The sequence below is a fragment of the Rana temporaria genome, chromosome 4, assembly GCF_905171775.1.
Source record: "Rana temporaria chromosome 4, aRanTem1.1, whole genome shotgun sequence".
NCBI lineage: Eukaryota > Metazoa > Chordata > Amphibia > Anura > Ranidae > Rana > Rana temporaria.
The window spans coordinates 464,639,757-464,664,516 of record NC_053492.1 but is presented as its reverse complement, the minus strand read 5'-3'; the positions used below and the strand labels follow the sequence as shown (position 1 = coordinate 464,664,516).

The window sequence follows — 24,760 nt, the reverse complement described above, 5'->3', positions numbered from 1 at the left end:
AGTCTGGATATATGCGTGCGCGCACACGCCGCCCACGTGACTTCTACACAGCTGCGCCTTCCCGCTGTATGTGATGACGACACTGGAGAAGGCGAGAGCGCGCAGAGGAGCTGTGAGGAGAGACAGGAGACATTCCCGCCTTCTGTCCGGGGCTCCTCCCTCGTCACTGGAAAAAGGAGTGTAAAGAGAGACCGAGCGGGGATGGCGGGAGCGCGCGGAGGAACTGTGAGGGAGGAGAGACCTTCCCGCCTCCTGTCCGGGGCTCCTCCCCCTCACCGGACCGGAAGACATCGAGCGAGGAAGGTACGCGGAGGAACTGTGAGGGAGGGGAGACCTTCCCGCCTCCTGTCCGGGGCTCCTCCCCCCACCTACCCCCCACAATACCTGGGGAAACCTCCCTCCCACCGCTCAAAACCTGGGGAAACCTCCCCCACCCTTCAATACCTGGGGGAAACCTCCCCCCACCCCTCAATACCTGGGGAAACCTCCCCCACCCTTCAATACCTGGGGAAACCTCCCTCCCACCCCCCAATACCTGGGGAAACCTCCCCCACCCCTCAATACCTGAGGAAACCTCCCCCCCACCCCTCAATACCTGAGGAAACCTCCCCCACACCCCTCAATACCTGGGGAACCCTCCCCCCAATACCTGGGGAAACCTCCCCCCACCCCTCAATACCTGAGGAAACCTCCCCTCCCACCCTTCAATACCTGGGGAAACCTCCCCCCCCACCCCTCAATACCTGGGGAAACCTCATCCCTCCCCACCCCTCAATACCTGGGGAAACCTCCCCCCCACCCTTCAATACCTGGGGAAACCTCCCCCCCCACCCCTCAATACCTGGGGAAACCTCCCCCCACCCCTCAATACCTGGGGAAACCTCCCCCCCACCCTTCAATACCTGGGGAAACCTCCCCCACCCTTCAATACCTGGGAAAACTTCCCCCACCCTTCAATACCTGGGGGAAACCTCCCCCCACCCCTCAATACCTGGGGAAACCTCCCTCCCACCCCCCAATACCTGGGGAAACCTCCCCCACCCCTCAATACCTGGGAAAACCTCCCCCACCCCTCAATACCTGAGGAAACCCCCCCCCACCCCTCAATACCTGGGGAACCCCCCCTCAATACCTTGGGAAACCTCCCCCCACCCCTCAATACCTGGGGAACCCTCCCCCCAATACCTGGGGAAACCTCCCCCCACCCCTCAATACCTGAGGAAACCTCCCTCCCACCCCTCAATTCCTGGGGAAACCTCCCCCCCACCGCTCAATACCTGGGGAAACCTCCTCCACCCCTCAATACCTGGGGAAACCTCCCTCCCACCCCTCAATACCTGGGGAAACCTCCCTCCCACCCTTCAATACCTGGGGAAACCTCCCCCCACCCCTCAATACCTGAGGAAACCTCCCCCCCACCCCTCAATACCTGGGGGAAACCTCCCCCCACCCCTCAATACCTGGGGAAACCCCCCCACCCCTCAATACCTAACCCCCCCACCCCTCAATACCTGGGGAAACCTCCCCCACACCCCTCAATACCTGGGGAAACCTCCCCCACACCCCTCAATACCTGGGGAAACCTCCCCCCCACCCTTCAATACCTGGGGAAACCTCCCCCCACCCCTCAATACCTGGGGAACCCCTCCCCCCAATACCTGGGGAAACCTCCCCCCAATACCTGGGGAAACCTCCCCCCCCCCCCTCAATACCTGGGGAAACCCCCCCCCACCCCTCAATACCTGGGGAAATCTCCCCCCCCACCCCTCAATACCTGGGGGAAACCTCCCCCCCACCCCTCAATACCTGGGGGAACCCCCCCCCCACCCCTCAATACCTGGGGAACCCTCCCCCCAATACCTGGGGAAACCTCCCCCCCCCCACCCCTCAATACCTGGGGAACCCACCCCTCAATACCTGGGGAAACCTCCCTCCCCCAATACCTGGGGAAACCTCCCCCCCACCCCTCAATACCTGGGGAACCCACCCCTCAATACCTGGGGAACCCTCCCCCAATACCTGAGGAAACCTCCCCCCACCCTTCAATACCTGGGGAAACCTCCCCCCACCCCTCAATACCTGAGGAAACCTCCCCCCACCCCTCAATACCTGGGGAACCCCCCCTCAATACCTGGGGAAACCTCCCCCCCACCCCTCAATACCTGGGGAACCCTCCCCCCAATACCTGGGGAAACCTCCCCCCACCCCTCAATACCTGGGGAAACCTCCCCCCACCCCTCAATACCGGGGGAAACCTCCCCCCCATCCCTCAATACCTGGGGAAACCTCCCCCTCCACCCCTCAATACCTGGGGAAACCTCCCACCCCTCAATACCTGGGGGAAACCTCCCCCCCACCCCTCAATACCTGGGGGAAACCTCCCCCCACCCCTCAATACCTGGGGAAACCACCCCTCAATACCTGGGGAAACCTCCCCCTCCCCACCCCTCAATACCTGAGGAAACCTCCCCCCCCCACCCCTCAATACCTGGGGGAAACCTCCCCCCCCACCCCTCAATACCTGGGGGAAACCTCCCCCCCCACCCCTCAATACCTGGGGGAAACCTCCCCCCCACCCCTCAATACCTGGGGAAACCTCCCCCCTCAATACCTGGGGGAACCCCCCCCCCCCACCCCTCAATACCTGGGGAAACCTCCCCCCCACCCCTCAATACCTGAGGAAACCTCCCCCCCACCCCTCAATACCTGGGGAACCCCCCTCAATACCTGGGGAAACCTCCCCCCCACCCCTCAATACCTGGGGAACCCTCCCCCCAATACCTGGGGAAACCTCCCCCCCCCCCCTCAATACCTGGGGAAACCTCCCCCACCCCTCAATACCTGGGGAAACCTCCCCCCCCACCCCTCAATACCTGGGGAAACCTCCCCCCCCCACCCCTCAATACCTGTGGAAACCTCCCCCCCACCCCTCAATACCTGGGGGAAACCTCCCCCCACCCCTCAATACCTGGGGAAACCCCCCCACCCCTCAATACCTGGGGGAAACCTCCCCCCCACCCTCAATACCTGGGGGAAACCTCCCCCCCACCCTCAATACCTAGGGAAACCTCCCCCCACCCCTCAATACCTGGGGAAACCTCCCCCCCACCCCTCAATTCCTCTGGAAACCTCCCCCCCACCCCTCAATACCTGCGGAAACCTTCCCCCCACCCCTCAATACCTGGGGAAACCTCCCCCCACCCCTCAATACCTGGGGAAACCTCCCCCCCCCTCAATACCTGGGGAAACCTCCCTCCCACCCTTCAATACCTGGGGAAACCTCCCCCCCCCCCCCCCAATACCTGGGGAAACCTCCCCCCCCACCCCTCAATACCTGGGGAAACCTCCCTCCCACCCTTCAATACCTGGGGAAACCTCCCTCCCACCCTTCAATACCTGGGGAAACCTCCCCCCCACCCCTCAATACCTGGGGAACCCCCCCCCTCAATACCTGGGGAAACCTCCCCCCAATACCTGGGGAAACCTCCCCCCACCCCTCAATACCTGGGGAAACCCCCCCCACCCCTCAATACCTGGGGAAACCTCCCCCTCCCCACCCCTCAATACCTGGGGAAACCTCCCCCTCCCCACCCCTCAATACCTGGGGAAACCTCCCCACCCCTCAATACCTGGGGAAACCTCCCCCTCCCCACCCCTCAATACCTGGGGAAACCTCCCCCCCCACCCCTCAATACCTGGGGGAAACCTCCCACCCCTCAATACCTGGGGAACCCTCCCCCCAATACCTGGGGAAACCTCCCCCCCACCCCTCAATACCTGGGGAACCCACCCCTCAATACCTGGGGAAACCTCCCTCCCCCCAATACCTGGGGAAACCTCCCCCACCCCTCAATACCTGAGGAAACCTCCCCCACACCCCTCAATACCTGGGGAAACCCCCCCCCACCCTTCAATACCTGGGGAAACCTCCCCCACCCTTCAATACCTGGGGAAACCTCCCTCCCACCCCTCAATACCTGAGGAAACCTCCCCCCACCCCTCAATACCTGGGGAACCCTCCCCCCAATACCTGGGGAAACCTCCCCCCACCCCTCAATACCTGGGGAAACCTCCCCCCACCCCTCAATACCTGGGGGAAACCTCCCCCCACCCCTCAATACCTGGGGAAACCACCCTCAATACCTGGGGAAACCCCCCCCACCCCTCAATACCTGGGGAAACCTCCCCCTCCCCACCCCTCAATACCTGGGGAAACCTCCCCCCACCCCTCAATACCTGGGGAAACCTCCCCCCCACCCCTCAATACCTGGGGAAACCTCCCCCCCACCCCTCAATACCTGGGGAAACCTCCCCCCCACCCCTCAATACCTGGGGAAACCTCCCCTCAATACCTGGGGGAAACCTCCCCCCCACCCCTCAATACCTGGGGGAAACCTCCCCCCCACCCCTCAATACCTGGGGAAACCTCCCCCCCCTCAATACCTGGGGAAACCTCCCCCCACCCCTCAATACCTGGGGAACCCCCCCTCAATACCTGGGGAAACCTCCCCCCCCACCCCTCAATACCTGGGGAACCCTCCCCCCAATACCTGGGGAAACCTCCCTCCCACCCTTCAATACCTGGGGAAACCTCCCCCCCCCCTCAATACCTGGGGAAACCTCCCCCACCCCGCAATACCTGGGGAAACCTCCCCCACCCCTCAATACCTGGGGAAACCTCCCCCCCCACCCCTCAATACCTGGGGAAACCTCCCCCCACCCCTCAATACCTGGGGAAACCCCCCCACCTCTCAATACCTGGGGGAAACCTCCCCCCACCCCTCAATACCTGGGGGAAACCTCCCCCCCACCCTCAATACCTGGGGGAAATCTCCCCCCCACCTCTCAATACCTGGGGGAAACCTCCCCCCACCCCTCAATACCTGGGGAAACCTCCCCCCCACCCCTCAATACCTGGGGAAACCTCCCCACCCCTCAATACCTGAGGAAACCTCCCCCCACCCCTCAATACCTGGGGAAACCTCCCCCCACCCCTCAATACCTGGGGAAACCTCCCCACCCCTCAATACCTGAGGAAACCTCCCCCCACCCCTCAATACCTGGGGAAACCTCCCCACCCCTCAATACCTGGGGAAACCTCCCCCCACCCCTCAATACCTGGGGAAACCTCCCCCCACCCCTCAATACCTGGGGAAACCTCCCCACCCCTCAATACCTGAGGAAACCTCCCCCCACCCCTCAATACCTGGGGAAACCTCCCCACCCCTCAATACCTGGGGAAACCCCCCCACCCCTCAATACCTGGGGAAACCCCCCCACCCCTCAATACCTGGGGAAACCTCCCCCCCACCCCTCAATACCTGGGGAAACCTCCCCCCCACCCCTCAATACCTGGGGAAACCTCCCCCCCCCCCACCCCTCAATACCTGAGGAAACCTCCCCCACCCACCCCTCAATTCCTCTGGAAACCTCCCCCCCCACCCCTCAATACCTGGGGAATCCTCCTCCCTCCCCACCCCTCAATTCCTCTTTAAACCTCCCCCCCTCAATACCTGGGGAAACCTCCCCACCCCTCAATACCTGGGGAAACCTCCCCACCCCTCAATACCTGGGGAAACCTCCCCCACACCCCTCAATACCTGGGGAAACCTCCCCCCCACCCCTCAATACCTGGGGGAAACCTCCCCCACACCCCTCAATACCTGGGGAAACCTCCCCCCCCACCCCTCAATACCTGGGGAAACCTCCCCCCCCACCCCTCAATACCCGAGGAAACCTCCCCCCCACCCCTCAATACCTGAGGAAACCTCCCCCTCAATACCTGGGGGAAACCTCCCCCCCACCCCTCAATACCTGGGGGAAACCTCCCCCCCACCCGTCTACTGAGCCGCTTGGATCCCTTTCATTAGAAAAAAAAAAAAATTCCAGGGTTTTGGATGACCGCTTCTGCCATAACCCTTTTAAAACATTTACAAATGGCAACATAAATATTTGTGTCGTGGTCGCAAGTGATTCTAAAGGCTCAGTGTTTTACCTTCATGCATTCTATTCATGAAGTAAAACATTTTCTGTGTGCAGCCGCCTCCCATCCCCCCCAATACTTACCTGAGCCCCATCAGGCAGTATGCACGAGGCAGCAGCGGGAGGCATCGGCTCCCTCTGCTGTCAATTACAGCCAGTAAGGAGAGAGAGAGGAAGCGGGGCCAAGCTGCTCTCCCAAGGGGGTTTGCTTGTGGGTGCGCTCCCGTGCCATACAATCGTCCATCGCCACCAATTGTATGACTTGGCCCCGCCTTCCAATGAAGAGCCGACAAGAGCTGGGGAAAAGCAACACGGTATCGCGCCCATGGATATTCGGGGCTCAGGTAAGTAAAACAGGGGCTGGGGGGGGGGGGCAGTGACTGCAAGGTGTTTTTTTACAACCCCTTTAAAGGAGTGACATACAGCTATGGCGATTTACGCAGCCGTGCCAACCTGCCGCAGTATAACTGTCGGCTAGCGGTTAATCACCACTGGGTTGTTTATGTTTTGCTAAATAAAAATAGTCAAAAAATCAAGTTTTTCTTTGTTTCGGTTATACAATTTTACAATTAAACAGTTTTGCAAAAAAATAATGTCCTTAAAAAATTAAGGCCAAAATCTCTTCTGCTACATTTCTTTCATGAAAATAACACAAATCGGTGTATATTATTCAGTCTGTAGGAAAGTTATTGAGTCCATAAACTATGGTATGTATGTGAAAATTGATCAGTCCTGACCACAGCGATATAATGTTACCATGGTAACATTGTACTACTCTGGGGAAGCAATGACATTCATTCATTCCTTGTTATATGCAAGCATTTTACAGAATGAAATCGATTCATTCAGTTTATTTTTTTTGTTGTGATTTGCGTGATTGGCCCAATTTGTACCACGTGATCACTGTAACCAATAACAACTAGCAACACAATTGTACACAATGAATGGCTTGAAAGGAAGCCAACCTTTTTTTACAACTGTCATGTGACCTGCTCTGATACAGCAATCCTTTTGAGGAATTTTGAATTAAAAAGTAGTCAATAATTTTATTGAGTCAATTAAATAGTTGATCAGATAATGAGATGACATGGTGGAAACAGATACGATTGATACTTGTGTAGCACCCTCTAGTGTGCTGGAATAGGTTAACCACTTCAATACCGGGAACTTACACCCCCTTCCTGCCCAAGTCAATTTTCAGCTTTTAGCACTGTTTAAATGACAATTGCGCGGTCATTTTTTTTTGTTTTTATATACGTTTTTCTTTTGTTTCTGTTATAATATGTTGGAAATAAGTACAATTTCACCTTCACTGATGGGGCACTAATAAGGCGGCACTGATAGGTGGCACTGATTGGCATTGATAGGCAGCACTGGGCACTCGTGGGTGGCACTGGTGGGCACTGATCCGTGCCACTGATGGGCACTGATCCGTGGCACTAATGGGCACTGATCCGTGCCACTGATGGGCATTACTGATGGCACTGGCAGGCAATGGGGATGGGCACTGATTGGCAGCTGCCTGGGCACTGATTGGCATTTTCATGGGGGTCTAGGGGGCATATCTGGTGGTCCAGTGTGATGGTAATCCCTGGTGGTCCTGGGCAGGCATCCGAGTGGGCCCTGTGCTGATAAACAATCATCACAAACCCCCCCGTCAGACGCGAGTAAGGAAAAGCCGATCAACGGTTCTTCCTGTTTACATCGTGATCATCGGTGATTGGACACCGCTGATCACATGGTAAAGAACCTCAGTCAGCTCTTTACCGAGTTTGGTGTAGTTATGTGTCAGACTGATGCGCACCCCTCAAAGCGGGTGATGGCTGTTATCCTGCTGGCTGTCATATAACCACCGCCTGGCCATCATTCTGCTATCGGCCGGGCGGGACGTGGTTAAAGTGACACTAAAGGTTTGTGTGTTTTCTTTGTTTTTATAACAAACATGTCATACTTACCTCCACTGTGCAGTTTGTTTTGGACAGAGTGGCCCTGATCCACCTGTTCTGGGGTCCCACGGCGGCTCTTGCGGCTCCTCCCTGCATTAGATGACCCCCTCTGGCAAGCTCTCTACCGAGGGGGTTACCTTACGGACATGCTCCCAAGTCATTCATTTGGCGTGCATAGCCGATGAATGTATGACTCTGCCCTGCCCCCCGTCGCCCACGTCATTGGATTTGATTAACAGCAGTGGATACCAATGGCTGTGCTGCTGCTGCTGCTATTATTGTTATTATTATACACAATTTATATAGCGCCAACAGTTTACGCAGCACTTTACAATGTATAGGGGGATATAACAATTACAGTATAGTTCAATACAAAAGGTACAGGAGGACCCTGCTCGTGGAGCTTACATTCTAAAGGGAGGGGTGGTGGTACTATCCAATCAAGAGCCAGGAAGCCATGGAGAGAGCAATGGTGGGGACACTTTGATGAAATTTCGGGGCTCAGGCAAGTAAAACGTGGGGTCCGGGGGGCTGGACACTGTAAGGTGTTTTTTCTATCTTAAGGCATAGGATGCCTTAAAGCGGGAGTTCACCCTAAAAATAAAAATTAACATTAGATTGAGGCTCATTTTGTCAAGGGGAATCGGGTATTTTTTTAAAAACGAAGCAGTACTTACCGTTTTAGAGAGCGATCTTCTCCGCCGCTTCCGGGTATGGTCTTCAGGACTGGGCCTTCCTATTTTGATTGACAGTCTTCCGAGAGGCTTCCGACGGTCGCATCTATCGCGTCACGAGTAGCCGAAACAAGCCGAACGTCGGTGCGGCTCTATACGGCGCCTGCGCACCGACGTTCGGCTACTTTCGGAAAATAGTGATGCGATAGATGCGACCGTCGGAAGCCTGTCGGAAGACTGTCAATCAAATAGGAACGCCCAGTCCCGCAGCCCATACCCGGAAGCGGCGGAGAAGATCGCTCTCTAAAACGGTAAGTACTGCTTCGTTTTTAAAAAAATACCCGATTCCCCTTGACAAAATGAGCCTCAATCTAATGTTAAAAATTTACATTTCCGGGTGAACCTCCACTTTAAGGTGAAAAGACAAGAAGGTTTACAACCACTTTAATTGTTAGTGTAGGAAAATTTAGCCTGGCTTAGAGCCAGGGCTGGGTTGAATCTGTGTCAGGTTTGAGTGACTCAGAGAGGCTGGATTACTCAGCAAGCACCACTCTGGTACCCCCCCCCCCCTGCTTTCTGGAACCTTGGAAAAGCTTCCAGAAGTAGAGGTTGGAGTCTAGGAGGAGCTGCTTGGAGTATTGATGAGGGCCCCAGCCAATCCCCGGCAAAATGGGTTGGCAGGGGAAGGCACCTCTTAATTACTAATGGGTCATGCCAACAGGGGCAGTCAGGTGGGAGATGGAGATGGAGTGCTGAGGAGACTGTAATTGGCCCTTGAGGGTGTCACCTAGTCTGGAGGGGTGTGACCTGGGGCTTGGGTGCTGGAGGAACCCTCTACAACTCACAGAGGAAATCCTTCCTGGAGGCACAGGAGCAGGGAGAGGACGGCGGGTGAGTGAGCAGTCTGGGAGGACTGTGGAAAAGTAGCCAGGGGGGGGGGGGGGGCTAGTAAAAATGGCTGCTGCAGCCAGGAGGGCTGGCAGGGCCTGAAGAGTTGGCGCTGGGACCAGTGACAACAGGAGGAAGGCGTACTTTAGTGGTGTCACTCTACATTCCACAAGTATAGAGGCTGCGAGTCCCTGCCTGCAAGGGGCCGTTGCTATAGACTTTTACAGAGTGACACTGCTGATGATTCTGTAAGCAAGTGCTGGAGGAAGGAAAGGAGCTCTATATAGGACTGTATATACTAGGAGTTTTTCCTGAAGTTTGCTTTGAAGTCAAGTGGGCATCCCATCATTTCCCCATCCAAGTTATTAACCCCTCAATAAAATAACAAAACAAAGTGCTGGACTGTTTTCGAACTCTGGGAACCTGTGGAAATTCAGTGTACCTGGCTGTGCAGGGCGGGGGAGTCCTACGTGGGGTGAGATACACTTATGATCCTAAGATGCAATTATATTTTAACTAGAGGTCGACCGATATGGGTCTTTCTCTGGCCGATGCCGATATTTTTCTTTTTCCTTCATCTCAGAAAATCTAGGGTGAAGAGGTGGGGAGGAGGTTATTGTTTAGGGTGGAGAGGTGGGGTGCAGCCTATCAGTGTCCCATCATTGCCACCTTATTAGTGCCCACGATTTCAGCCTGTCAGTGTCCATCAGTGCAGCCTGTCAGTGCCCACCAGTGCAGCCTATCCATTAGTCCCCACCAAAGCAGACTGTCAATGCAACCTCATCAGATTCAGTGCCACCTCATTAGTGCCCACCAGTGCATCCTATCAGTGTCCATTTGTGCCTGTCAGTGCAACCTCATTAGTGCCACCTCATTAGTGCTTACCAGTTCAGCCTGTCAGTGCCAACTCATTGGTGCCCATTAGTGCTCACTAGTGCCACCTCATTAGTGCCCACCAGTGACACCTCATTGGTGTCCATCAGTGCAGCCAACCACTGCAGCTCACCAGTGCCAAACTCATCAGTGCCCACCACTGCCAAGCTGTCATTCACTGCCACCTCACCAGTGCCCACCAGAGGAGCTCTCCCGGGTTCGTTCTGTCCCCTCGCATGGCCAAAAACTGTTCTTTACACTAGTAAATTCTGCTGACCCTGGTCACATGTCCTACATGTCCTACTTATTTTATGTAGTGCAAATTTTCCTTTGTAGACGCAGCTATGTGTGTACAGCCCATGCATTCCCACAGATGTGTATAATGCTATACGCTGTGACGCAAACGCCGTGTTCTAGACAGATGTGTATAAATCTATACGCTGTGATGTAAACGCCGTGTTCTAGACTGATGTGTGAATGAGCCCCAAAAGCTCTGTGCGCCGTAGCACACTGCAGTGTCCAAAAGTAGTGCAGGGGCGTTATTTTGAGGCTCATTTAAAAGGTATGACTGGCCATCAATAAATCCCCCTATTGGCCCCCCTAGATCTCTATGTGTGAGGACAATAATTGGTAACAGGGCAATGCACAGTGCTGTCCCATATTGCTGGAGTTTAGAAGAATGAAGGACACATCAGCTGAACAGTGACTGGAGTTGTAGTTGTCGTATCTTAGCAACCAATGCCGTGTATGGAATGAATTTGACAGTGATATAGAAAGAGGCCCTCCTCCTCTCTATAGATCATATATTGAACGGTGCCCACTGGCCGGTACTCGCCTCCTGTACTCCACATATTCGTCTATGGCCCCCTGGAATAGAAGTCTCTCCATGGTGTCAGGCAGGTGGAGAAGGTGACTCAGGAAGACAGCTGACACGGAAGGAGCCTGGGCTGTCCATGTGGGCGGCTCCTCGGTCCTCACCAACCTGCTACAACAGCTGATCCCAGCTCACCAAAAATATATAGCAGAATACATACTGGCCAAAATGTATGACAAAATTATTATTAATTTATCTTATTTTATTTATTTATTTTTTTAAGAAAATTTTTATGATATATGTTTTCTTCTGCTGTCTTCTGGGAGACGCACAGATCCCAGAAGACAGCAGGGACCATTCAATTGCAGTGCGACTCGCACATGCGCAGTAGGGAACCAGGCTGTGAAGCTGCAAGGCATTGTACAAGAGGCTCACTCGGAGCAGACTTCCAATCCCCAAACAGTGCCGTGTTGTAGCAGTCAGGATCAGCATGCCTTTTTCTTCCATTTCAGGGGCTGTAGGGACCAATACAGGATTCATAGTGAAAGTTCACATCTATTAATCATTTTATTTCCCTTTTCTCCATGGATTGACCTCATCACACATTGATTTTCAAGTCGGCAAACCCTTTGTGTGCTATATTGAGTGCTTTTGTTGGAAGTGCTTATTATCACCCCTAATGAAGTCCTCCGGGACTTGATAAACCTTTTTTTTTTAATATGACCATCCTAAAGTCTTGTTCATACAGAATGTGCTTCAAAAAAAAAAAAAAAGCGTTTTTTTTCTTCCTATTCGTACTTACCTCGGTGGATGGAGCATCAGACTGATGCAGCATCTGTCCCCGGCGTATCCACACTGAGAACCGAGCCACCGAACACTGCCAATGGCTCGGTTCTCACTCCTCCCTGAGCAGAGCGATGCTGAGGGCGGCCCAGTCCACCTCATAAGACTGGTGCTGCACTAAAAGTGTAGCGAAAGCTGGCGGGAACTCTTTTCATGCTGCCCTAGGCCTGGGACATTGCTTTGCCTGCTCATGCCATTCTGCTGACGTATATGTACGTGTGGCAGTCGGTAAGTGGTTAATGGTGCCCACCCCCCCAATACTCAAGCCCAATTTCGATCCAGCGCTATGCACGTCTGCAGCAGCTCTTCTCCCCTCTCCCCGCTCTCACAGGCTTGGCTTAGAGCATTGGAAGCCATTGGCTCCAGCTGCTGTCAGTCAAACGATGTGAGCATAGCCTGGGGCAGGGCCTAGTCCCACTGTCATTGTCAATTAAAGGGGTTGTAAAGGTTCGTTTTTTATTTTCTAAATAGGTTCCTTTAACCACTTCCTTACCGCGTCATTGTGAAATGACGGCGGCAGGAACCCCTCCTTGATCCAGGAGGACGTCATATGACGTCCTGGGCTTTCCGGGTGGATATCTGAATGATGCCTGCAGCTAGAGGCATCATTCAGATATCCTTCTCTCCTGCCGGCGATTCTGCACAACGTAAGAACGATCATAGCGGCGATTCCGCCGCTAGATCGTTCTTACAGGCGGCGGGAGGGGACATCCCCCCCCCCTCCCGCCGCCGTCCGGTGCTTCTCCGGGCTCTCCCGTGCCATCGGGGGCCCGGAGAACGAATCGTCCGGCGCTGGCAGGAAGCATAGAGATGACTGGTGACCAGATGGTCACCAGTCATCTCTATGACCGTCGGAGGACCCGGGCGCGATGTGATGACGTCACGCCCGGGTCCCCGTAAGTAAACAAAGCCGTAATTGCGGCTGCTAAGCAACCGTAAGCATGAGATCGGTGAATTTTTTTTCACCGATTTCATGCTTTCCAGCCTGGAGGAGAGATGTGGGGTCTTATTGACCCCGCATCTCTCCATAAAGAGGACCTGTCACACACATTCCTATTACAAGGGATGTTTACATTCCTTATAATAGGAATAAAAGTGATAATAAAAAAAAAAGTGTAAAAAAATAAATATGTAAAAAGAAATAAAAAATATTTTTTTTAACGTCCCTGTCCCCGGTAGCTCGCGCGCAGAAGCGAACGCACACGCAAGTCCCGCCGACATATGTAAACGCCGTGAAAACCACATATGTGAGGTATCGCCGCGTGCGTTAGAGCGCCAGCAACAATTCTAGCACTAGATCTCCTCTGTAACTCTAAACTAGTAACCTGTAAAAAATTTCAAAGCGTTGCCTATGGAGATTTTTAAGTACCGAAGTTTGGCGCCATTCCATGAGTGTGCGCAATTTTAAAGCGTGACATGTTAGGTATCTATTTACTCGGTGTAACATAATCTTTCATATTTCACAAAACAATTGGGCTAACTTTACTGTTTTGTTATTTTTTTAATTCATGAAACAATTTTTTTCCAAAAAAAAAGGCGTTTGAAAAATTATTGCGCAAATGGCGTGCAAGATAAAACGTTTCAATGACCGTCGTTTTATTCCTTAGAGTGTCTGCTAAAAAAACATATATAATGTTTTGGGGTTCTGCGTAATTTTCTAGCAAAAAAAAATATGATTTGTACATGTAGGAGACAAGTGCCAGAATAGGCCCGGTAGGGATGTGTGTATAACTGCCCTGTATGGAAGTGGTTAAGCTAGTGCATTGTTGGTTCACTAACCTTTTCTTTCGATTTCCCTTCTAAATGTTTTTTTTCTTTGTTTGAATTTCTCACTTCCTGTTTCTCCTCAGTAAGCTTGCCCCCATCATCCAAGCGGTGGAAAGTAATTTAGAACAGCTTACTGAACACCTTACTGAGGAGAAACAGGAAGTGAGAAATTCAGACAAAGAAAACAAAGAAAAAAAACATTTAGAAGGTAAATTGAAGGAAAAGGTTAGTGAACCAAAAAGCTTTAAGGAGCCAATTTAGAAAATAAAAAACAAACCTTTACAACCCCTTTAAGCTTTTCATATTGATGTAACAATTTAAAAGAGGCAGCGCAACCAGCTATAGTGACATTTCTTTGGGTGTTGATGTATTTAAATTAATTTTAGAGTGTTGCTTTTACAATTCTTTTCACTGTGTCATTTAACCACTTAAGCCCCAGACTATTTGTCTGGCCAAAGACCAGGCCACTTTTTGCAATTCGGCACTGTGTCGCTTTAACTGACAATTGCACGGTTGTGCGACGTGGCTCCCAAACAAAAATGACGTCCTTTTATTTCCCCACAAATAGAGCTTTCTTTTGGTGGTATTTGATCACCTCTGCGGTTTTCAGTTTTTGTGCTATAAACAAAAATAGAGCGCCAATTTTGAAAAAAAATCAATATTTTTTTCTTTTTGCTATAATAAATATCCCCAGAAAAATTTTTTTTTTTCCTCAGTTTAGGCCGATACATATTCTTCTACATATTTTTGGTAAAAAAAAACGCAATAAGTGTTTGATTGGTTTGCGCAAAAGTTATAGCGTCTACAAAATAGGGGATAGTGTTATGGCATTTTTATTAATTTTTTTTTTTTTACTAGTAATGCCGGCGATTTTTTTATTTTTATCGTGACTGCAACATTATGGCGGACACATCAGACACTTTTGACACTATTTTGGGACCATTGTAATTTTTACAGCGATCAGAGGTATAAAAATGCACTGATAACTGTAAAAATAGAATGGCAGTGAAGGGGTTAACCTTTAGGGGGGCACTGAAGGGGTTAAGTGTGACCTAGAGAGTGATTCTAACTGTTAGGGGGCGTGGCTTGCAGTGACACGTCACTGATCGCTGTTCCCGATAACAGGGAACAGACGATCAGTGACATGTCACTAGGAAGAATGGGTTTTTGTGTTTACAATGACATCTCCCCGTTCTTCAGCTCTGTGCCCCTATTGCGGGACACCGGCGGACATCGAGTCCGCGGGTCCCACGGACACAGGGGTCATGGAGTGTGAGACCACATTCTGTCAACGTAATAGTCACCAAGTGCAAAAGTTTTTTTTACACAATCGACAAAGTCAATGAGGCTCCGGATCGAGCACGCACAAGTGCCCCATAGCAGGCCAGGGGAGGAGCCAGGAGCGCAGACGGAGGACCTGAGAAGAGGAGGATCAGGGCTGCTCTGTGAAAACCATTACTCAGAGCAGATAAGTATAACATGTTTATTATTTTAATGATCAAATTGTAAAGCTTTACAGTCACTTTAAGAAGCAAGAGATTTTAAAATTGAGAATTTTACAATTATATTGGAGACTAGAGAAAGGCTTAATACTAAAGTATAGATTGTGAGGACAGGAAAACACTTTTTCTGAATAAAGCAGATCCTCTAGCCCTGGATAACAGGAAAGAATTCCCTATATATTTTGTGAGGAGAATGTGTAGGAATATAACATTTATTAAAAATGTATATAAAATTCCCTGAGAACTTGATATATTTTCTTGGTTAAAGCGGGGGTTCACCCTATAAAAAATTTCTAACACTACATCCAGCTCAGTTCTGCAAATAAAATTACACTGACCTTTTTTTTGTTTTCGCTCGGGTCGGCTCTATTCGGCGCCTGCGCACCGGCGCCGAATAGAGCCGAGCCGTCCCGAGCTTCTTTCGGGAAGTCGTGACGCGCTGTATGCGCCGTCGTTTAGCATGTCAATCAATTGGCATGTCAATAGGAACGCCCACTCCCGTGAGATTCCCTACCCGGAAGCCGCGGTGAATTCTAAGGATAAACGCTATCTACGGCGAAAAAATAAAAAAGGTCAGTGTAATTTTATTTGCAGAACTGGGCTGGATGTAGTGTTAGAAATTTTTTATAGGGTGAACCCCCGCTTTAAGGGGAATGTTTCATTACAGGATTTAATCGTATATCCTGTTCTTGAGGTGGAGCTAGAAGACCCCTGATGTCTCCATCGAGAGGACCTTGTCACTACTGTCACATAAGGGGCTTGTCATTGCATACATATATACATGGTTAGGACACATGTTCATACATAAACACGTATTTCACATCCCTACACACACCAGGGGTTGCAAAAACAGTGTACATCACAGTGTAGTAAGTTGTGAGGCAGATAACAGGGGGAGCTTGGTCGCTCCACGCGTAAGCTGCCAAACCTTAGACACAGCCTGCCGAGGGCCGCAACTAAACAAAACAACAACAAAAAAAAGGAAATCCACGAAAAGCAGAAGAAATGAATCAGAAAAGGAATGAAAAACAAACAGAGGGAGCTACAGGTTCAAGGGATGAGGTGGGGGAAGGGTAAGAGGAGGCTCGAACAATGGCTCAGGGTGGATCCTCATGACAGCGCCACTCCTCCCAGACCGCGTCATGCATCTCCAGTCTATCCTGCAGCCTCTGACCAATTTTATTGCTGTCCAACACCTGAGCTTTCCTCCTTATTTTCTTTCCTGGTAACAATGTAACCAGAGGAAAGAAGGCAGGAAGGAAGGGACTCTGCTGTCCTTTGATTCTTCTGGTCTCATCACTGCAATACCTACAAGACAAAACCTAACAAACTGTGGCAGCTTTTCACCCAAGGAGACTTTTCTAAAAAAAAAAACTTGACTCACTTCCTCCCTGTGGTGTGAGCAGCAGCGAGCTCTGCTTCCCCTCTGCACACTGCACTGGTGATTGGGGGAGGAGAGTCAGATCTCACAGTGTGGGGGGTGGCTTTAGAGATTCTAAATACATACACCACCGGTGTAGTGTAGGGCTTGACAAATTTGCTTTGAATCTAGGCGCCATTTTTTTTTTGTATGAGTGATGAACCCCAGTGGCGTCACTAGGCTTGATGTCACCCCCCTCCACCAACTTTAGTCCCCCCCCCCCCTCCACTAACTACAGACCCCCCTCTCTCATTATAGACCCCCCCCGCTAAGTACAGACCCCCTCCCGCAGTATAGATCCCTCTCACTAAGTACAGACCACCCTCTCGGAGTATAGACCCCCCCCAACTAAGTACAGACCCCCCTCCAACAGTATAGATCCCCCTCACTAAGTAAAGACCTCCCCTCCCGCAGTATAGATCCCCCTCACTAAGTACAGACCCCCCTCCCGTAGTATAGATCCCCTCACTAAGTACAGACCCCCATAAATGGTAGTGTGAGTTCTGGAAAATTGTACAAAAAACTGCTGACAGCCCTAACTATATAGAAAAGGGTGTGCAACTAGTACACTTGGGGTTGCCCCATGTGTCCCCCTCATTGCAGACCCCCCCTCTATCAATTTTAGCCCCCCCTCAGTGCAGACCCCCTCTCCATCAGTGCAGGCCCCCCACAGTGCAGACCCTCCATCAATGCAGACCCCTTTCAGTGCAGACCATCCCCCTCCATCAGTGCAGACCCCCCTCTTCCCTCCCATAGCGCCCCCACAGCACATGTCTATTTGGATTACATTAAAACATTTTACAGACCTCAGAACAGCACGGGATAGGCAACAGCGGAGTGTGTCCCTCCGACTCCCTCCTCCAAATCCTCCCTCCGACTCCATAAACAGAGAGGAGAGGGAGGCGGCTTCGGCCCACTCCGCTGTGTAGGGGTGAGGACTGTGCGGCGTGCAGTGCCGCTGCCCACAGGTGTCACCCCTCTGGTGGGTGTCGCCCTGGCAATTCCACTGAGAACCCCTCTATTTCAGCCAGAGGAGCAGGGCGCTCTGGTGCTGGGAAACCACTGACTCCGGATCCCCGATGTTCTTGAGCCGTTTCCCGCAATAACCTGGGGCAAGGGGACAACAGCAGCGGGGATGACAGGCCGCCAAGGATCCCCAGCTGGACTTCACTCTGCTGGCCACTCGTTCCTCCCGCCGTGTCAGCCACTGCTGGAAAAGAAAAAACATAGGTGTCCCCTATAATTGAAAACTAAAAACCATTGTCTCACCACATCCCTGAATATAAGCCAGTTGCTGTACCCCCGAAGAAGTGTGTTTCCTCAATAGGATTTTAAGCATGGGAGATTGGTTGTAAAGTAAGGACTGAATTAGTCGACAAAAAATGTATCAACAAATATCAAATTTTATTTTAATGATGTTGCTCGTAGACAACGTATCACAGTAAATGTTAACAGCATAAACAACATTCAAATGACCAAAAAAGGGGAAAAGAAGGCACGACCTAGGGTGAGCAACCGTCAGAAGGCACCGAGCATTACTAAAGATGGAACATAAATTCAGAATTGTATATATATATTAAAGCGACAAATAAATGCAATGGGAACCCTTTCAAAACTGTCTCATGGATGCAGACAGATATGCCAACGTTTCGAGGCTTTATCTAAAATAAAGAAAATAAATACTTTCAATACACAATGAAAAGTATAAATTTACATTTTTATTTATTTTTTATTTAAAATGTTAATCAGCCACTGCTGTGCCGCTCTCTTCCTGCTCCATCCCTGCTGCCACCGCTAATCATGTTCCTGGCCAAGACCCCGCCCTGAAGCAGAGGCATCTGTCACTGATCAAAGCCCAGGCGCCATGGTGAAATTTCTAGTCACAATGGCGACCTGGCACCTGGGATTTGTCGAGCCCTGGTGTAGTGTATGTATTTAGAAGCAATGGCACTGCTGCTGTCCCCACAGTGGCAAGTATACCCCCTTCCTGTTTACCCTGGGCCCTCAGTCCGCCCCTTGACAGAATGGAGGAGGAGGAGCCTAGCACCAGCCGGCACCTGCCACAGAATGGTTCATTGCTGCGCCGTATTTGATAGAACATCAGTCCTGAGAGGATATGTGGGGATGGTGCCCAGAGAAGCGATCCCCGCTCAGGCCCCTAGGGACGCCTGGGCCTTCTACAGGTGTATGGGATGTACACCGATGATTGCGGTCTTGCAGTTACAGTGCCTCTCATGACTGGCTTCTGTAGACCAAACATGCTGGAAAACCAGCATCTGATTGGCATCTGATCAGTGTGTCCAGGCAGGAGGGGTGGGCGCGGTCCCCTTGTCAGAACACAATAGCTCAGCGGGGAGGTCGCCGCACTAACATTGGATGTGTTATTATTGCGGCGATCTGTAAGCTCGCTGGGTTGAATGGAAAAAACTTCCTGTATGTACCCAGCATTGGGAAGGAGGGCATGGGAATGAGAGAGAGGAAGTAAGGAAGAATTAGAGAACAGAGTGAAAGGAAGAAGGTATAGAAACAAAAAAAAGTAAAGGTAAGAGTGAGAAAGAAAGAAGATGGGGGGGGGGTGGTGGAAGGAGAGAAGAGGATAGAAGGATAAAGATTGATAAAGAACAAAAGAGAAAGTAAAGACAGAAGAGCGAAAAAGGATAGGTGAGTGAGAAAAAGCATAGGAGAGAGAAAAAGGGGAAAAAAGAAAAGTGAGAAAGAAAGAATAGGAGAGAGAGAAAAGGTAAGAAAGAAAGGAATAAAAAGGACAGGAGTGATAGAGGAAGGAAGGAGAAGGAGATAGTGAGATCAGAAGGACAAACGATTGAAAGCAGAAGAATAGAATAGAATTCTAGAAGGGTAATTACATTGCTTGTATACCAGCAAAAACAAAAAAATAGTAAGGCAAAAGCTTGCATACTAGCTCATTGTCAAATACTTACCTTTAGATCGAAGCGTCGGCATCGCATCCCATTCACCGCAGAGGGAGCTGACATTTTCCCCTCGGCGTGTCTTCCAGGCTCGCGGCTCCGGCACTGTGAGTGTCCAGAGCCGCGATGACGTCACTCCTGCGCATGTGGCGGGAGTCTAATTTCCAGCAAGGAGCTCTGATATTTGCTTGCAGCATCCGCCAGACCTTCAGAGCGCTTTCCCTGCTGACATCAGCGGCTGCATGCAGGGTGAATATCTTCTCAACAGTACAGGTTTAGGAGATATTCATTTTACCTACAGGTAAGTCTTGTTATTGGCTTACATGTAGGTAAAAATTGTAAAAAAAAGGGTATACAACCGCTTCCAGAATGAAAGAGATGAAGGACTGGAGAGTTAGAGAGGAAGAAGAAAAAAAAAGAGAATGAGATAAGAATGATATGAGTGAGAGCAGAAGGATAGAAATGTAAGAAAATTAAAGGCAAAAGAGTGGGAGATTGAGGTAGGGAGGATAAATGAGTAAGGGTGAAAGGAGAGAAGAGGATAGAAGAGTGAGAAAGAAAGAGGAAGGAAGGACAGGAGAGAGAGGAAGGAATAAATGGGTAAGGATAGAGTGGCAAGGGAAGAGAGTACACACAATGAGAAAATTGCATCAAAATAAAATAAGAACGGGAGCGATTGTCCAATAATCTGATCATTATTACAGGGCTTTAGAGAGCCGAGAGTTATCCGAAGGGACAGGCAAAAAACTTTCTTGGAAGATTACAAAATAAATGATTTTCGTGTAATTCTATTTGTATAAGAAAATCAAGTGACCAAGACCGTGCATGCTAAGAAACAAAATATTACAATACAATAAAACACATTACATCACTTCCGAAGTTGTATTCTGTCTTGCCAGAATTTTTTCGTAACTTTAGTAACCTATTCGTTTTCGAAATGAGACTGGCATGAAAATAAAACTGGACGATCATTTCTCCGTTATTCTCATTATGTGTACTAAGCCTAACCACTTACCCCCCGGACCATATTGCTGCCCAAAGACCAGAGTACTTTTTGCGATTCGGGACTCTGTCGCTTTAACAGACAATTGCGCGGTCGTGCGACGTGGCTCCCAAACAAAATTGGCGTCCTTTTTTTCCCACAAATAGAGCTTTCTTTTGGTGGTATTTGATCACCTCTGCGGTTTTTAGTTTTTGCGCTATAAACAAAAATAGAGCGACAATTTTGAAAAAAATGAATATTTTTTACATTTTGCTATAATAAATATCCCCCAAAAATATATAAAAAAACATTTTTTTTCCTCAGTTTAGGCCGATACGTTTTCTTCTACATATTTTTCGTAAAAAAAAATCGCAATAAGCGTTTATTGATTGGTTTGCGCAAAAGTTATAGCGTTTACAAAATAGGGGGTAGTTTTATGTCATTTTTATTATATTTTTTTTACTAGTAATGGCGGCGATCAGCGATTTTTTTTTTTCGGTACTGCGACATTATGGCGGACACTTCGGACACTTTTGACACATTTTTGGGACCATTGCCATTTTTATAGCGATCAGTGCTATAAAAATGCATTGGATTACTATAAAAATGCCACTGGCAGTGAAGGGGTTAACACTAGGGGGCGGGGAAGGGGTTAAGTATGCCTGGGTGTGTTCTTACTGTGGGGGGGGGGGTGGCCTCACTAGGGGAAACACTGATCCTCTGTTCATACATTGTATGAACCGAAGATCAGCATTTCCCCTGCTGACAGGACCGGGAGCTGTGTGTTTACACACACAGCTCCCGGTCCCCGCTCTGTAACGAGCGATCGCGTGTGCCCGGCGGCGATCGCGCCCGCCAGGCACACGCACGGGAGTCGGGGGCGAGCGGGCGGCGCGCGCCCCTAGTGGCGGCTGGGAGAGAGGACGTCATATTACGTGCTCTTGCCCAGCAGAGCCACCTTGTGGACGTATTTCGACGGTGCGCGGTCAGCAAATGGTTAAAGGGGTTGTAAAGGTTTGTTTTTTATTTTCTAAATTGGTTCCTTTAAGCTCGTGCATTGTTGGTTCACTTTACTTTTTCTTCGATTTTCCTTTCTAAATGTTTTTTATCTTTGTCTGATTTTCTCACTTCCTGTTTCTCCTCAGTAAACTTGCCCTCATCATCCGAGCGGTGGATAGTCAGCCAGAACAGCTTACAGAGGCGGAACAGGTAGTGAGAAATTCAGACAAAGAAAAAAAACATTTGAAGGAAAAGGTAAGTGAACCAACAATGCACTGGCTTAAAGGAACCTATTTAGAAAATAAAAAACAAGCCTTTACAACCCCTTTAACCGCTTGCCTACAGGGCACTTTCACCCCCTTCCTGCAGACCAATTTTAAAGGGTCACTAAAGGAAAAAAATTTTTTGCTGAAATGACTGTTTACAGGATATAGAGATATAAAAGTTAACTGATTCCTTTTAAAAATGATTACAAATAGATAAAAAATCAATCCTATAATGTGCCTGCAGGTTAGTTTCACTTTTAAACTGGTTTCATGTTCCTGTGAACTAGAGAGACACACAGAACAAAAACAAACAAATCCAGGGCAGTGTTGTGTTTTTAAAATTAATCTGATTGGTTCTGTTAAGTTTTAGACACACAGTAATGACAGCTTAGACCACCGTGAAAAGCTCCCAGTACAATGGTTATAACGAGCCAGACAACCAGGAAGTGTGGAGATCACAGCAGAATTACAGCAACTTCAAAGCAAAAACAAACAATAAGGACATGAAACCAGTACTGCAGTAAGGTAAAGAAAGCTATTTAGCTAAAAAAAAAAAGTCCTTTAGTGATCCTTTAAGCTTTCAGCACTGTCACATTTTGAATGACAATTGTGCGGTCATACAACACTGTACCCAAATGAATTTTTTTATCATTTTTTCCCCACAAATAAAGCTTCCTTTTGGTGGTATTTGATCACCGCTGTGGTTTTTATTTCTTGCGCTATAAACAAAATAAGAGGGACAAGTTTAAAAAAAACAATATTTTTTATCTTTAGCTATAATAAATATCCATTTTTTTTTTTTTAAACAAATTTTTTTCTCAGTTTAGGCCGATACGTATTCTTCTACATATTTTTGGTAAAAAAAATCGCAATAAGCGTATATTGATTGGTTTGCGTAAAAGTTATAGCATCTACAAAATAGGGGATAGATTTATAGCATTTTTATTATTTTTTTTTACTAGTAATGGCAGCGATCAGCAATTTTTTTATCGTGACTGCGATATTGCGGCGGACAGATCAGACACTTTTGACACATTTTTGGGACAATTCACATTTATACAGCGATCCCTGCTATAAATATGCATCGATTACTGTATAAATGTGACTCTCAGGGAAGGGGTTAACACTAGGGGGCGATCAAGGGGTTAATGTATTCCCTAGGGAGTGATTCTTACTGTGGGGGGAGGGGAGTGATTGGGGGAGGTGACCAATGGTTTTCCCTATGTACAAGGGACACACCATCGGTCCCCTCTCCCTGACCGGACGTGGATCTGTGTGGGATCCACTTTCCTGCTCAGTTACGGGGCAATCGCGGGTGCCCGGTGGCCGCGGGGCACGCGCACCGGGTCCTCAGTGATGCAGGTTCTCTATTTTCCCGACGGGATTCCCGGCTGTTTTCCTGTCGGGGAAAACTGTGAGGAAGCATACACACGTCTGGTTTTCCCAACCAAAAGCTCTCCTGGCAGTTTTCCTGGCAGGAAAAAACGGTCGTGTGTGCGAGGCTTAAGGATAGAAAAGTAAGAGAAGAAGGCAAAAGATATAGAAGAAATACATAAAAAAAAGTCCAGGGGGAGAAAATATTTAGTGGGAAGACAAAGGATTTTCCTAGTTTTTAGTAACCCTCATTGGTTAAATGATTGTGTATCAGAATGACATGATTCTCTCTTGTTCTTTCACAGTCATGTATCAGAGGATGACCTCATCACCCAGCTACTCCGCCACCCTGTACATCGATGAACGTCTCACCCCACACAGGCGCTGCCACTCGTTCGCCTCCTTCTAAATAAGAAATAGCAGCTCCGATCTGAAGTTGAGAAATAAGTCTGTATTCACAAAGTTATTCCGGAAGAAGGAATAAGCAGCCAGCTCCGCATGGGTGGTGTCCTCGAATCTCAGGTTGCAGCCCTCTGGTGTGTGAAGAACTGTGGAATGTCTGGTCCTGATAGGAGGACAGCAATCACATGACTGATTTGTTTTGCAGGCCTTGGCTTTAGAAGAACAGGTGGAACATGGAATATCATAAACATGAGACTATAATGATATTTCCGGATAAATGTGACATTAACTGAACCGCCAAGAAAGTGACATTAAATATATTTTATGTTTCTTCTATACGGGAAGTGCCACTTACAATGAAAGGAAAGGCAAGTGAAGAGAAAAGACTTGGAGGTGCTATCGGCGCCCTCCGGAGGAGGATCTGGAGAAATTCCACAGCAACTGAACTCATTTACCCCAACACTGAGCAAATAGTATTATTCTATTTCTAGTTTGTCGTTTCTGTGGGACCTTATTTATCATTATATTTTTTATCATTCTGAAATATATCATGTTGTCTTATTCAAAGCAAGACTATAAAACCGTTCTCATAAATGGGCAAAAAAAAACTTTAAGGATTTTGTTTCTTCTTTAACAACTTGCTGACCAGCCAGCAGGTCGGCTCTCCTGCATGAATCGCCATAGCTGTAGGCGTAGTTGCAGGTTGGGTTGGGCGCACTCCCGCGGGGGTACAATGTACCCAATACCCATTTTTGGGGGGGTGGCATCTGGGGGCCCCCCTTGTTAAAAGGGGCTTCCAGATTCTGATAAGCCCCCACAACAACCGGCAAGGGTTGTGGGGAAGAGGCTCCCAAAGCATTTATTTTTATTTTTTTGCCTTAATATCCATACCAGACCTGAAGGGCCTGGAAATGGACTGGGGAGGGGGAACTTTGTTTTAGAGATTTTTATGTATATTGTCGAGAACTGGAAATACATTCCAGCAGTGAGCAGTTTTAAAAAAAAAAATTCCTTTTTAGAAATGTAATTTTGCTGCTCTCATTCATTACACAATTTACGGGCCCTATGTAAGCAGTCTTACATAGTATGGGGCTGTCACAG

General features: G+C 49.3%; 1 long non-coding RNA gene across 1 annotated transcript; it reads left to right on the top strand.

The window, feature by feature from the left end:
• The first annotated feature begins 42 nt into the window (after positions 1–42).
• LOC120938040 lies at positions 43–24,273 on the top strand. Its single transcript, XR_005748776.1, has 2 exons — positions 43–303; positions 23,563–24,273. It is a non-coding gene; the product is annotated as an uncharacterized LOC120938040 (long non-coding RNA).
• The last annotated feature ends 487 nt before the right edge of the window (positions 24,274–24,760 follow it).